We start from the raw sequence: 15765 nt of genomic DNA, 5'->3' as shown, positions 1-15765 counted from the left end.
AAATATCACAAATCAAGGGAAGTAACATCTTTATTATTACTGTGTATTATAATTTATTTTCATTATATTACAAACATAATTTCATCTTACTCTAGCATGGCTGTTATGAATATTAATTTAAAAAACCTTTCAGCTTTACAACTGTTAATAGTTATTGATGATCTTTATTTCCCCTGCCATTTCTGGTACAGTGTGCTTATTTCTAGGAGATGAGCCCTTAACCTTTGGCTCCTATTTTTTTTTTAAGATTTTATTTATTTATTTGACAGAGAGAGAGATCACAAGTAGGCAGAGCAGCAGGCAGAGAGAGAGGGGGAAGCAGGCTCCCCGCTGAGCAGAGAGCCTGATGCGGGGCTTGATTCCAGAACCCCGGGATCATGACCTGAGCCGGAGGCAGAGGCTTAAGCCACTGAGCCACCCAGGTGCCCCCCTTGGCTCATATTTTGATCCCCTTTCTCTCCCCTGAGACCACCTATCCTTAGTTAGGAAGGAGATCCCATTTTGTTCCTCTATTAATTCAGATAAAATGGACCTAAAGGCAAAAAGAATTTCTATAGGTATAAGTCATCAGCAATCTATAACAAAATTTGTATGCACCTAATGATATCATCTTAAAATGTATACAATATTGAGACAACTATAGAGAATAATGGATAGATCTACAACCATAGTGGCAGACTTCAATTGCTAGATCAAAAATGATAAAAAAATCAGGAACAAAAAAGTTGAGCAACATGATTATCAAAGTTAATCTAAATTGCAGGACACACATTCTTTTCCATTTCATACATAACACTCAAAAAAAGACTCATATACCAGATTATAAAGAAAAATTCTACATGGTCCATTTTAACAATATTTGAAGGTAGTATCTGCCCTGTTCCCTTCCAACCTCTCCATCTCTCTCTCTCTCTCACACACACACATACACAATTTTTCATCAGACTCCAAAAAAAGGTGATTTTAAAAGAAAATGACAAGCTTTCAAAAAAGGTGGTGGCATCTTTAAAAGTTTCTGATCCAAGAAAATCAATTACTTATCTATTCTTTTATTGAAATCATTTATATTATTTGTTGATGGACCTAATCTACCTAGAATAATTTCTATAAGAAACAAAAATCTTGTATATTCTAATCCAAAGACTTAAGATAGGAAATGGTAACAGACATCATAGGGACCAAAAAGTCCATTATTATTCACTTCAGCTGTTCAGAATCCCAGCTGTGATCTAGTTAATCTGTAAGACCATCGCCCCAGGCATTTACAGCATTCCTGGAAAAACTCCCTAGAACCCCACTTCAAATCTACTGATTCTACTGATTTTTAAATTGCCTCTATTAGAGAGGGAGTAATTGGCAAAAATCCCTATGGGTAGTGGCTGGGAAAAAGTTGTCACCGGTAATAGCAAGGAATTACACAAAAATGCCAATGAATTTTCTGATCGATGGAATTGAGATACGACTACAGTTTAATATGTAAAGATGCTAATAACTGGATAAAAAAGAAGATCGAGGCACAAACTGTCACACATACACATGTACCCCAAGGTTGGGGGGGTCATTTAAAAGTAGTGGCTCTGCTTTTTAAACTATGTCACATGGTAGATAGATTAAATCCATTTCTGGCATTGAGATCCCAACATCTACATGAGGAAAGTTACTGTTTTCCAATATCTTTTCATAAGTAATACTTTTTCATCTTTTAAAATACACTTACTTTCAACACTATAGTAGGAAAAGAGTGTTCAAGAAATCTGTGGCAAGACTATGGACATTATCAAAAGCAGAAAAACAAAACAAAAACTTTGGGAAGGGTTGGGTGCCTCAACAAAAATGTACATCCTGAATATTGCAACAACCTTCATTTCTCAAAAAGCACATGCGTACACACATACACACACACACACACACACACACACACAAGTTTGAGCACAACTAATACTTAATTTTGACATACATTTAGTGTTCTGTTTCAAATATCTAGCAACACAATGATAGAACCATTTAAGATCCAGGATTTAATATTTTACTTCTGTTGATGCTTCTCTTTGCTTTGTATCTTGTAGTTTAAGAAGCAATTATATAATAATATTAGGGTAGTACATTAACATTTAATTTCTTGGCTATAAATATAACCTAAAAGAGTAAATAAATTAGTTTCTGCCAAGATTCCCTAAGTAATGCTGACATTAACAAAGTAAATGTATCTTTGTTCCTAGCACATAGCAGGCTTTCAAATAATGTGTTTGCATTAAATTTTATTTTCTGTAGTGAGAATAAAATGTGTTTGGCAGATTAGCAGTATTGGGCTGTTTTCCCACTCACAGATTCAACTCACAACCCTTCTAAAGTCACTTTATTGTATCCCCCTTCTTTGTGAGTTTCACTGTCAATAACTCAAATTGGTCCACTCTGAAGTCTAGCACTACTAAGGAGCAAATCATGAAATGACAAATGTCATTCATCAACCTGATAGTTCTTACTAAACTGTATTTTCTGAAGAAAGGTAATTCTGAAAACTTTTTGTAAATGGACACTTTTCCTTAGGTAAAAACAAGGGACCTGATCCTTTAGAGTTCTAGGACTACATTTTTTATGTAAGGCCATATCACATTTTTTCTTATTCTTTTTTATCTTACCCTCTTTTCATTCATTTGGCGGGGGTGATGTTTATGAGGACAAATATATCTACAGGCATCCTATTTGATCAGCCTTCCTCTATTCAATGAGCTCTCTTGTCACTTCTCAGATGCCTGGGTACCAGGCTGAGAGCCGAAAACCCTGTCTGATTGGCAAGCTCCATGATTGCCTTGATGTCCTGTGATACCTCTTCAAGATGTTGTCACCTTGAATCCATATATCACTAATACAAGGACTGGACTGGTAAACATTTTCTTTTTCCCCAAAGTCTTTCCTCTAAGTGCATTAATACTGGAATGTTCTATACCTCTACAAAATATATATTGACTAATATGTACAAAAGAGAATGAATACCAACCACATTAACGTAGATCTCACCAAGATTTTTGAAAAACATTTAAAAATATAATACTGTATAACTGTTTTTTTTTTTTTTTTTAAGTCTAAACTGATCTCTAGTGCTAAAAATGAGGAATTACCCATGGAGGTGGGTTATCACTTCAAGAAGGCAAGAGGTGGCCTTCTGGTAAGCCATCAGTTCCTTGACCTAGGAACTGATTTAATACTTAGTAAAAGTTAATTTTTTTACAATTAATTTCAAAGCAGAAAGTTACTCAACTATTCAGCATCTAAGTAGGTATTTTGGATACTGAATTTTTTTTCTTGTCACTAGGATGCTGTTTACTAAATACGTAATTCAACAACACTTATTTTTAGAAAGAAATATCATTTGCAGAGTTTTCATATTCTTAAGGACCAAATAGCTAATTTAGATATAGTTATTGCTAGTTTCAGCATCTTAATTTTATACAAAGATGGTATATTTGGGAGCTAACGCAAATGCTGTGATACATGATAAAGGACATAAGTCAAGAAATGTCAAACAAAGAAAAGTAATCAGGTTTCCTTTGTAGTCATTCGTATTTGAGGGACTGTTACTTGCCAAAACCTTCTTTGGTTTTCATTACTTCAGTTGTCCTAATGATTTCTATTCAGCAGTTGAATAGTTAGGTTCTTAATAGGAAAATTATAAACAGGATTTTATGCATGAAAAGAAACAAGAGTAAATTACTAAGTTATGTCAATTACAATTAATTCCAGATTTATAAAAGAAAAACTAGAATGGAGGCCGTGGTTTTTATAAAGTAATGAATAAGAATAATTTTTGTGTATTTAGCTACATTTTTTCCTATTATAAAAAATGTCAAGGAAAGCACTTTTAATGCTTCCTATTTAACACACTGTGCTAGGGCTGCATTTAACATCAATTTTCTGTTCTTTACTGTAAATGTCATTTCAAAAGTATATGAGATCATTTCCCATACATAAAAAGGTAAGTGATCATTTACTCTTAGTAGAAAGCTAGTAGCAGATTTTTTTTTTTTTTTTTTTAAAGAGACATTACTGCAGAAATGGTGTCTTAGCAAAGCCAACATATACTTGGTTTTCCTCTCTTAGGAAATGGAACTTTTGAGTGTTATTTGCTCAAGCCAATGCTACTGAGCATAGCTCTGTATTTCTCCATTTCCTTTCTCAAGAAAATGAAATCACTGAATATGAAAGTACACCGTTGGAATCTTTATCAGAATCTTGTCCTATGCTCTATTTTATAGAATCACTTAGCTTTTGATTCTTCATTCCAGAACTTTTCCCCAGAAACTTTGACATCTTTCTGCTCTACCAACTGGGGCTCCTCCCTATTTTCCTCAGAATATGCAATGTCCCCCTGCTTCCAGAAGGTGGTTTTATAACAGAAAACAGGTGATAAACACATTCAGTCTCTGTTTAAGAAACTCCACATCAGGGATCTCATCTCTAGAATTTTGGTATGAGGATCTTCGTGGACCTTCTCCCCAGTGAAACAGCAATTAATGAAAATTATAAAAATACCTAAACACTTGAAGTCTCTGAAAATTGTCAGGACATACAGTGACTAGAGAAACATTTATTTAAGAAATCTACTGAATCAGTAAGAATAGTAAAGGGACATGGCATTTCAACAATGACCCACCCACCTCTACCCATGTTCACCATGATGGAAGCTCTACTCCAAATTGATTCATTGCCCCTGAGCAGTTCTGAATTTTAACTTCCATAACTCATTTTTATATCTCATTAGATAAAAGTTAAAGGGTATTATAGCTATAACTTAGGTGTCATCTGAGATTATAGACAATGATTGTATTTTAAAATTGATTCAAATTGCCTGATTGCTCACTCATCAGAAATCTTGCTTGGAGGAATGCTCCATTTGATTGGCACTTACCATGAGTTAGAGAAAGAGAATAATATCACAAGAAATCTTATCTGCAAAAGATTTGGAGTGTGAAATAAAGAATTTAAGAAGTACATAGTCACACAACCATGTGCATTCATTGCATTTGAGCAAATAAAAAAAATTACCAGAATATAAATCATAGGTTCCATCATGTTTCCACTGCTTTTTTTCATTCATTCACCAACAACTATAGAACTATATGATCCATAAGATTCTAAGATCTAAAAGAACACTTGTCAGTGTATATCCAACATTAAGCAAAATGTCTAAGAGACTTTGCACCATTAGCACTGATGACTTCGCCTGAAAACTTTATTATCTAACCAAATCCTAGACTTCTAAGAAGTAGTAAACCTGGGTGTGACAATAAATTTATCAAAAACAAAGTGATTTCTATTATACATGCAATTTAAAATACATAATATTTTAGGTTTTTAATCTCGGTTTTTACTCATAAGTATGCACTGTACACAGAGCTAGCCATCCCCATGTCAGGGACCATTTTCTACTACAGAAGGAATACTTAAACTGTATTGGTTATTAGTCTTGAAAAAAATTCAATTTGGGTTATTGATACCTCTGTATTCTATGTCAAAACAAAGACCTCCTGTCAAAACAAGCAGGTGGCAAAACAGATTGCAGATAAATTAATACAACCTATAACTATGAGATAAAACATGATAAAATTTCTGTATTAAGTCAATAAAACAGAATAGAGCAGTACAAATATTTTTCTATGAAACCTCATTACAGCTCTAACAATTGACTTGTTTTCAGAGTTTCTTTGATATATTCCATCACACAGCATTGGTTCCAGGATTTTTTTCCCCCTTGGATTTTTAACACTAACGATTAAAGTTATTTAAAAATCAAGTTATCTCCTGAATGCCTTGGAAAATTGAGAGTAACATGTCTTCTCACCCCCTCACCCCACCCTCCCCAAAAAAAGAACCAGGAAAAATACTGCTGATTCCCTGAATTATTGACTACATAATTCCTAAGTTTGGATGAAATCAAGAGCCACAGTTGTGGGATCAGAAGCACTGCAATATAATAGATTCTAAAAACACATTATTTGGGAAATGAATTAAATGCAAACTTAAGTAAGCCACTGTATGAAGACGCTAGGATGAACTATTTACGTGGGTTCTGTGGGAATCACCAACAGCCAGACTCATTTCCCGTATTCGTCTTCTAAATCACCATTCCTTTGTGCTAATGAACAAATTATTTTCCCATTTTGTAGCCTTCTTATCTACAACATTAAAGCCTATCCATTCTTACTTATCCCTACAGCTCCCAAGTAGAAAGGGACCAAAGTTACTTTCTATTTAATCTAGCCTGCTGTAAATATAAACCCTTGTTTGACAAGCAACCAAGACATTGCTATATCTTACAGACAATATAAATTCCCTCTTCTTAGCAGCTTGCAGGAATCAGAATAGAAATATCATGTGACAAATTGCATGTCTGCAGGAAGATGAGGTTCAGTTACAATTGTAAAACCTACCATCTAAGAGATAGGCTATAGGCAGAAAACAGATTCAGGGGAACGCTGCCTAGGCATCAAAGTTTAACAAGTAACAAAAATAGTAAGTTATGAAAATAACAAAAAGACCTTTTGAATTAGGTTTTACAATGCTATCGAGAGACTTAGTTTCTGTTTTAATTCTACAAGCAAGGAATCACTTGCCCTGATTTCTATAAATACTTTTATGATAAATAAATAAAATCTTTAAAAAAAATACTTTTATGAATAATAGTTAATATCGATTGCTTACAATCCCACTTTTTAAAATGTAGTTAAATGAGGAGTAATCTTTTTGGTAGAGGTAATGAACACATCCAAATTGCAAACTGGTTGAACTTTGAAGTGGCATATATTTTCTTTTATATTTATGCCTTAGATCCAAGGCTAGCTCATGTCTGGTGAATTGCTTTCCCTTCAATGTGTTTTTATCTCTTTAAAGAAAGGAGCAGGGGAGAGGGTAAGAAATAACTCTTGATTTAAAAACAGAGTTTCAATTTAGGCACAAACTTCTAAGACATTGGTTACAAACCACATACAAAGTAATTGTTGTTCTCAGTAACTCCAAAGCACAGCTTCAGAGTTTCCAGATAAAAATTCATTTTACATCATAGGATCTTAAAGTAAAATATTTGCATACTGTTTCCTAAATGAGTTTAAGTTTTTCACTTTTCAGATTAAATTCCTATATTCTTAACATCTAAAAACATAACAGTTGATAACCTTGAACTCAGCTAGTTTATAGTAAAAGAACTGTTGAAAAAAATTTTAAGCATCTTCTGCATAGCTTTATATAGGTTCTATAATGTTAACTATAGAAGTATAATTTGAAGTTTTGAATTTCCTATTGTGATCCTTCTCACTGCTTGATTTTTAAGATTTTATTTATTTGACAGAGAAAAAGAGCACAAGTAGTCAGAGCGACAGGCAAAGGTGGAGGGAAAAGGAGGCTCTCCACTGAGCAGGGAGCCCGACACCAGGCTCCATTCCAGGACTGTGGGGTCATGACCTGAGCCAAAGGAAGATTCTTAACCAACTGAACGAGCTACCCAGATGCCCCCATCTCATTGCTTTAGAAGAAAAAATTAAATTGGGGACCCTATGATAGACCAACCAATTGTGTGGAAATTAATATGGAGTATGGATCCCTTTAGATGGGAACTGGCAATAGTCTTATTTCAATAGTTTAAGGAGCATGGATTTTCCCTAGTATATCCTTAAGGCTTATGATTGCTTTTAAAATTAAATCTTATTTATGGAAACAGTTCCATCTTTCTGTTTAGAGAACTATGAAAATTAATTATATCCTGTACACGTGTATGTACTTGTGTGTAAAGAGAGGTAGGAGAAACATATCACTCACTACATTGTTTTCAATTGTCTTAAAGAGAATTCTTCCTTGTATAATTGGTGCTAAATAAATGTTTGATGTATTGTGTCTACCATCATTTTATACCCAGATGTAGAACATGCTTAGGATGCATAGGATCCTGTAGTAGATAGATTCAGTTAGCAGCTTTTGAATTTGCTTGCCCATCCTTGGATGCTCTTCACCAGGTACCTTGCTTTTTTACTTGCATCTCTGATGATTGTCTCTGGATGAAATGACACCTTATCCGTGAGACTTTCCCTGACCACTGGATTAAACATTTTAGCATATCTCGTCCATCCCCTGGTTGGCTTCTTCTCCTTTCTCTGTTTTATCTTTCTCCAAAGCACTTCCTTCACAGAGATAATTTCATGTTTATTTTTTATTTATTATCTGTCTTCCTTCTATTGAACGCAGTGTGTAAGCTTCATGAAGGCAAGGGGTTTTGTTTTGTTTTGTTTTTATTTTTTATTTTTTTTTTAAAGATTTTATTTATTTATTTGACAGACAGAGATCACAAGTAGGCAGAGAGGCAGTCAGAGAGAGAGGAAGGGAAGCAGGCTCCCTGCTGAGCAGAGAGCCCGATGCGGGACTCGATCCCAGGACCCTGAGATCATGACCTGAGCCGAAGGCAGTGGCCCAACCCACTGAGCCACCCAGGCGCCCTTGTTTTGTTTTTAAATGAAATATGGATCTTCCTCAACTTACAATGGGGTTACATCTGGAAAAGCCCTTCATAAGTTTTAAATATTGTAAGTTGATAATGCCTTCAATACACCTAAACTATTGAACATCATAGCTTAGCCTAGCCTAGCTCAAATGTGGTAGACCCTTACATTAGCCTATAGTTGTTCAAGATCATTTAATACTAAACGTATTTTATAACAGTGATGAAGATCTCATGTAATTTACTGAATACTATACTGAATGTGAAGAGCAGAATGGTTTTAAGTGTACCTGTTGTTTGCTGTAGTGATTGTGGGGCTGATGGGGAGCTGAAGCTCGCTGTCACTGCCCACCATCATGAGCATATAGAACCACGTATTGCTAACCTGGGGAAAGATCAACATTCAAAGCATGGTTTCTTTTTTTCTTTTCTAAGATTTATTCATTTTTCAGAGAAAGAGCACGTGCACAAGCAGGGGGAGTGGCAGAGGGAGAAGGAGAAGCAGGTTCCCCACAGAGCAGACAGAGAGCCCGCTGTGGGACTTGATCCCAAGAGCCTGGGATCATGACTTGAGCCAAAGGTAGATGCTCAACCAGCATGGTTTCTACTGAATGCATAGCACTTTCACATCTTCATAAAGTCAAAATGTCTTATGTCAATCATTAATCAGGATCACCTGTGTATCTTCAGAGCTGACACTAGTTTGGCACATTCCATAACTATGTTTGAATGAATTCTATTCATCTTATGCACTCACTATTGTTTTATAACCTCAACCGATAATGTGAAGAACTACCATAACTCTCCCAACAGTCCCTACACTTGACACAAATCTTTCTTTTTTTTTTAAGATTTTATTTATTTATTTGACCGAGAGAGATCACAAGCAGGCAGAGCAGCAGGCAGGGATAGAGGCAGAAGCAGGCTCCCCATGGAGCAGAGAGCCCGATGTGGGGCTTGATCCCAGGACCCTGAGACCATGACCTGAGCTGAAGGCAGAGGCTTAACCCACTGAGTCATCCATGTGTCCTGACACAAATCTTTCTTTATGCTTTAGCATTTTGGGGTTATTTACTCTTTATCCCTATTATAACCTCCTTCGCCATTACCTTATTTCAACAGCAACACTTTCCACTGAGCTTGCTCATCTTTGTGTTGTGTAATGCTTCACCTGTAATGCTCTGAAATCATTTCTATCATGTTTTCCTCCAATGCTGTTCTTTTCAACAAAAAAAGTCATAACTCCTTTGTTGCCACAGATAATTTGCTGCCTTTCTCCCTGACATTTCAGCTATATATCAACCTTTTTGATAATTTTTATTTACAGTGCTTTTTTGTGATTATAGTTGAAGTGTGAGAGGGAAAAGTGACAAATACACAGTCCAAGTGAAATTCCAGGGAAGGAGCGATTTTTGACATTGGGTATTACTACATTACTGTTTAACCATATGTCTATCACACTAGAGAACATTAGTTTCTCAAATTTTCATTCAATGAAACAATCAGTTTGGTTTGTAAGGAGCCAGTCTGGAAAGCTCCAAGTGCACTTATTTCTTAATGTTTAATTGGATTGTGTGCGGGGTCGAGCCGAGCAAAACTCAATGAATTCATTGATCCTTTCCAATTCCTTTCTTTCCCATTACATTCTGATCAATAAACACTTTTCCCACTTTAACTCCGAAATCCCCTTGAAAGAGCAGCACATAATTTTTGGAGTAGTTTCAATCAGGTCTTATAGACCTTTCGGATTCTTCAATTTTATTTTTCTTGGCTTCTGGAGTTTGGGTATAAGTTTGAATGACATTGAGGAAGACTGACAGGCTGGACCAATTTCCACTGGATTATATATATAATGCTTTAGAAAGATAGCCATTCTGATCCCAGGGTCGTTTTTATTCTATTTTTTTTTCTTATTCACATATATGTAATTATTTGTCAAAGTTATTAAGTGAGCACCATGAGTCTACAGATTTGCTGAAAGAGCAATATGCCAGCAGCTTTCTCTCCTACACCATCAAACAGTGGCCTTTAGCTTTGTGGATGCTATTTTCAAATGTTACCAACATATCCAAGATGACTCCAGATGAATTACCCTCTCACATACAAAAAGCACTAACTCACTTTGTACCATATTTGCTACAATCCCTTCTTATGCTATCTTAATTATAATCCTCCAGCAACTTTTAAATGAGAATCACTCTCTCAGGGATTTATTTTATAACTATAAGAACTATGACTATGGTTACTTGTTCACCTCCTTCCAAGTATTTCAAGGACCTCGTGAATGTAAAGCAATATGCTGTAGGCCATGTGGATGTCAATAATTATTATACAGGATCTGTGTTTACAACAAGCTTATGGAATAGACAGGAAGATAATTTATAAAGGAAAAAAGCAACAATGAACGGTAGGGTATGCAAATGCCCAATAACTGATGCTATTAAGTGCTTTAGGTGTTCATAGGAAGGTATCACTAAATGAGTAATTAAAAAAAATTTAAATAATTGAGTTACACGAGAGGCCAACCAAAGTGAGAACATCCACATGAGAAGGGATGGCCCATTAACAGTGGAAGAGCCACAGCAGAGGAGTGGTTCTCAAAGAATTACACTGGAATAGGCAGAAAGGAATGACATGAACATGATAGATGGAAGGGGGAAAGCATGGTGAAAATGTTATTCGTACTTAGTGCAGAGTGTAAGAGAGACTACTCTAGCCAGAATTTCTACTGAGATATCTTAGGTAATAAAACTGGGAAGATAGATATACCAACCTATTTCTAGATTTTCATTGATTCAGCTCTTTTATACTATCTCCAGTCTCCCTAAAACACAAATTGAGCCATATGTGACAACTTCTCCTAAGTTCATCCTTAAAATACTTTTCTCAAAATGATGTTCATGACCTCCTGTGAAGAGGAGGACATCAGTGTGAAGGACCAGCCCAGCAATAATATCAAAGCCCATTAGGGTAAGGAAGGCCTCCACATCAAGGATCAGACATTGGGTATAAGAGCTTGTGTCAGGTGAAGAGGATGTCCAGGCAGGAAAGGGAGACCAGCAGAAGGTGTTACAGTCTATATGGTAGGATCATAATCAATATAAATTTCATAATATAAATTTCATAATATAAATATCATAATATAAAATTTCATAATATAATCTATTTAAAATATAGGGAACCAAGTATTCTCAGTATAATTAAAATATTGGCAAGGAGTATTTATATAGCTTCAAATGCCGATTGGTAACAAAGACAAAATTAATAACTCGACAGGGGAGAAGCCTGGCACGTATTGATCAAATAATCCAAATCGATATTATCAATAATGGAACAGGTCAAAATTGGGTGCCACCTGATCGAAGCAGTAAAAATCACATGGAATCCTTTCTGTGATATTCCTATCAATGATGCATAAACTGAATCTAATTTTGAGCAATATCAGATAAACCCAAATTGAAGGACATGTCATAAAATATCAGACCTATAATCTTTAGAAATATCAAAACCAATCTCCAGAATCTTTCATCTTGTAAAACTGAAACTCTATACCCATTAAACATTAGCTTTTCATTATTCCCTCTCCCAAAAAAAAAAAAAAAAAAAAAAAAGTGTCAAAACCATGAGAATCAAGAAAACACTGAATAACTGTTCAAAAAAGAAGGAGCTTGAAGGCAAATGGTAAGTAAAGTCAGCACAGGATTCTGAGCTAGATCCTTTCCTTACAAAGGATGCTTTTGAAGAATTTGGGAAAACGTCAAATGGGATAGGCGTATCATACCTAAAATGGTAATTATAGTACATTGTTAATTTCCTCACTATCAGGCTTTGTATTGTGATTATGTAGGAGACATCCTGGGTGTATGGAGTGCATACTAATGTACCTGGGGGTGACAAGGTTTCATATGGGAAAATGACTCTAATTGGGGTTGACAAGTTCTCGTATGGGAAAAAGACTCTTAAGATGGTCCAGGTAAAAGAAGTCTGAACTGTATGTGCAAATTTTCTGTAAATCTGATACTTCTAGTAAATGAATTTTGGAGAACATTACATTATAAAGGATAAAAAAAAAAGGGGAATACAGCTTTCAATTTGAAAATTCCGCATATGAGAAGCATGGATTAAAAAGACAAATACCTCAGGATTTTGGATGCAAATTGAATAGTTGATCTCATTGTGAAAAACAAAACATCTCCATTTTTGTGACAGAAGATTTTAATAGTCGGCACAAGAAGCAGGCAGGAGGGGAGCAGAAGGCAACAGCTAGGAAGAAGTAGAGCACATGAAAACAGACTGAAGATACTTCTCCTCCTCCTGGATGTAGCCAATGGTTAATCTTGGTGGAGTCCCAGGACAACAGGCATTATTGTATCCAGTGATATATCTGAATAGAATCATTTAACCATGGGCCTGAATGAATGTTTGGGTCTTTTTATTTGCATATTTACTTTAAAAAAAAAAAACTGCTGTATTTTTGTTCTTACACTTTTACAATTTGGGAACTACATAAATATAATTTGTATTATCAAATTAAAATTGGTTACAACTGTTTCTTAGGGTAGTTATGAATTGCTTAGGCTAGGTGAATTAATAGCAATCAAGTTAGTCTTTATTATTTTACAGAAGTCTAATAGGATTCGATATATAAGACAGTGGACATCTCATTTATTTCAGTTTATTATAAAAGGGAAGGTGGAGTCTGAGTAGGAAATTAAGTGCAAGTCATTAATTAACATTAATACTTCTCTTTGATAGAATTGAAAGAAGAGTTATATAATATAATATAATATATAATATAAAATATATAATATAATATATAATCACAAAATATAATAAAGAGGTCAGATAATGAATGTGTTATTGCTATTGCGTTGTCACAGATCTAAAGTGCACTGACTTATTGACAATCCCTTCATAAGTCCTATACTTCCATAAATTAAGTTCTCATGAGTCTTACCATTGTATTACCAAGTTGTCATGGTTCTGTGTGATAGAAATCTGGAATATACCATGCAAACCCAAATATGGAGAAATTAAAGTTCGAGAAATGTAATGACTTTTTCTTGTCTCTATAGCCATGCTGCCAATACAGTTCAGTTGTCTGGATTTAAGTAATTGATTCCCTATGGCATACAACATGACATTTCTTTCTATCTCCCATAAGCTTTTCCGTTGACATACAAAAATCCATTCCTTGTATTTATTGAGTACTTAGAGTGAGCAAAATACTCTGTGATGGACTACCATTATATAAAATGCATAAGACATCGATCATACTCTAAATATCTTAAGAGAAAGTTTATAAATTTATGCAAAGAATAGATTATTTTCAGATCATAAAACTTACAAAAGTCACATGACGTGTATGTTGGATCTTAAAGAAGAGATAGGATATTAACATGTAGAGTTGAGAGAGAATGTTATCCTAAGGTTGGAAAAGATACAATTAAGGAAATTAATTTGCAAAAAAAAAAAAAATAATTGGTCAGCTCCATGAGGCAATAATTTTGTTCTTCAGTTTGTTTGATAGGGTAACATGAAAGACTAGGAGAAACTGTGTCCAGAAAGTTATATTCTGATCAGAAATTAGAGGGTGTTACATATTAATTAGTGTGTTGAAATTTATGCTGACAGTTTTGGGAACTTACTGGTGTGACAATTTATGTTCCATTTCAAAAGATCAGTTGAGTAGCTATAAAATACTTGGGAAAGGGGCGCCTGGGTGGCTCAGTGGGTTAAGCCACTGCTTTCGGCTCGGGTCATGATCTCAGGGTCCTGGGATCGAGCCCCGCATCAGGCTCTCTGCTCAGCAGGGAGCCTGCTTCCTCCTCTCTCTCTCTACCTGCCTCTCTGCCTGCTTGTGATCTCTCTCTGTCAAATAAATAAATAAAATCTTAAAAAAAAAAATACTTGGGAAAAAGTAACTGATGAAATAGATCCTTGCAACCATATCCCAACTGTTCTAAGTGTGAGATACCAGGCTAACTTAAGTTATAAATGTTTTTAATGAACAGGATGGACCAACTAAAACATATCACAAAGAAAGGATAGACAGAATGTGGCAGCTGCTTGAATGTGGAACAAAAATGTGAGAGATCAGCCAAGAATTTATAGAGCTTTTTTACCTGAATGACTAGGAGAACAGTGATACCACTATATAAAAAAAAAAAAAAATTGGATTCAAAGCAGAAGGTTATTCAGAGAGAAGACAGTGAAATTTGAATATTATTGATTTACAAGTCCCTTGAATATGTTGTTCTTACTGTCCCTATACAGCAATGATTTTGTATAGGAACCCTCCCCACTCCAAATATGGAAAGGGAGGAGTTTCAAGCTGATGCCCTATGAGAAAGGATTGCCCTTAACCAACCAAAACGGTTTTATTTTTTCTAAAGATTTTATTTATTTATTTGACAGACAGAGATCACAAGTAGGCAGAGAGGCAGGCAGAGAGAGAGGAGGAAGCAAGCTCCCCGCTGAGCTCAGAAAGCCCAATGTAGGAATCGATCCCAGGATTCTGGGATCATGACCTGAGCTGAAGGCAGAGGCTTTAATCCACTGAGCCACCCAGGCACCCCCCACAAACCTTCTCATCAAGTAGAACTCATGACCAAAATTGATAAAACTAGCTGCAATTCAGACATTTCCATTTGAGGACTGAGGAAAGCAAATGAAAAAATATTTTTATTTATAAGTCACTATAATGTATACTAGTAATAGTTTAGATATTATACAAAAATGTTTTAGAAAAAGTAATTCCTTGGGATTAAACATTTTCTATTACCAGTATTAATTTTTACACTGGACTTTTGTAATAAGGAGGGTTTTTTTAATATAAAAAACAAAATTTTTTATATTGCCTATGATTTTTAATAATATAAAGGTCATGTAGTTTTGTCTTTGGATTATACTTATATGTGCATCCTTAATTGGAAAATATATAAATACACACTAGTATTTCAGCATCCGATTAAAAATTATTCTGTCCACCCACCAAATGAAAAATTAAATCATTTCATTCCTTTCATTCCCAAGGTTATGTATTCTCAGACATTCCTGTTCAGTCTTAACTGCTAATTTTTTCTAAAAACAGTTTTTTTTTTCCCCCCAGATCAATTGTTAGAGGGGAGATTACAGGCTTTCAAACAATGTTAAGAAAATATTTAACTCTTTTTCCAAAGTCCACATATCTTCTTGATAGTCATTTAAAAATATATCAGAACATAAAAAACAACAAAATTCTGTGTTCACAATCTCCTTGCAACAGTAGGATTTACAAAAAA

This window comes from Enhydra lutris, unplaced genomic scaffold, assembly GCF_002288905.1.
Source record: "Enhydra lutris kenyoni isolate GAN:26980312 unplaced genomic scaffold, ASM228890v2 scaffoldscaffold27, whole genome shotgun sequence".
NCBI classification, from domain to species: domain Eukaryota; kingdom Metazoa; phylum Chordata; class Mammalia; order Carnivora; family Mustelidae; genus Enhydra; species Enhydra lutris.
Note: the sequence above shows the minus strand (reverse complement) of the source record.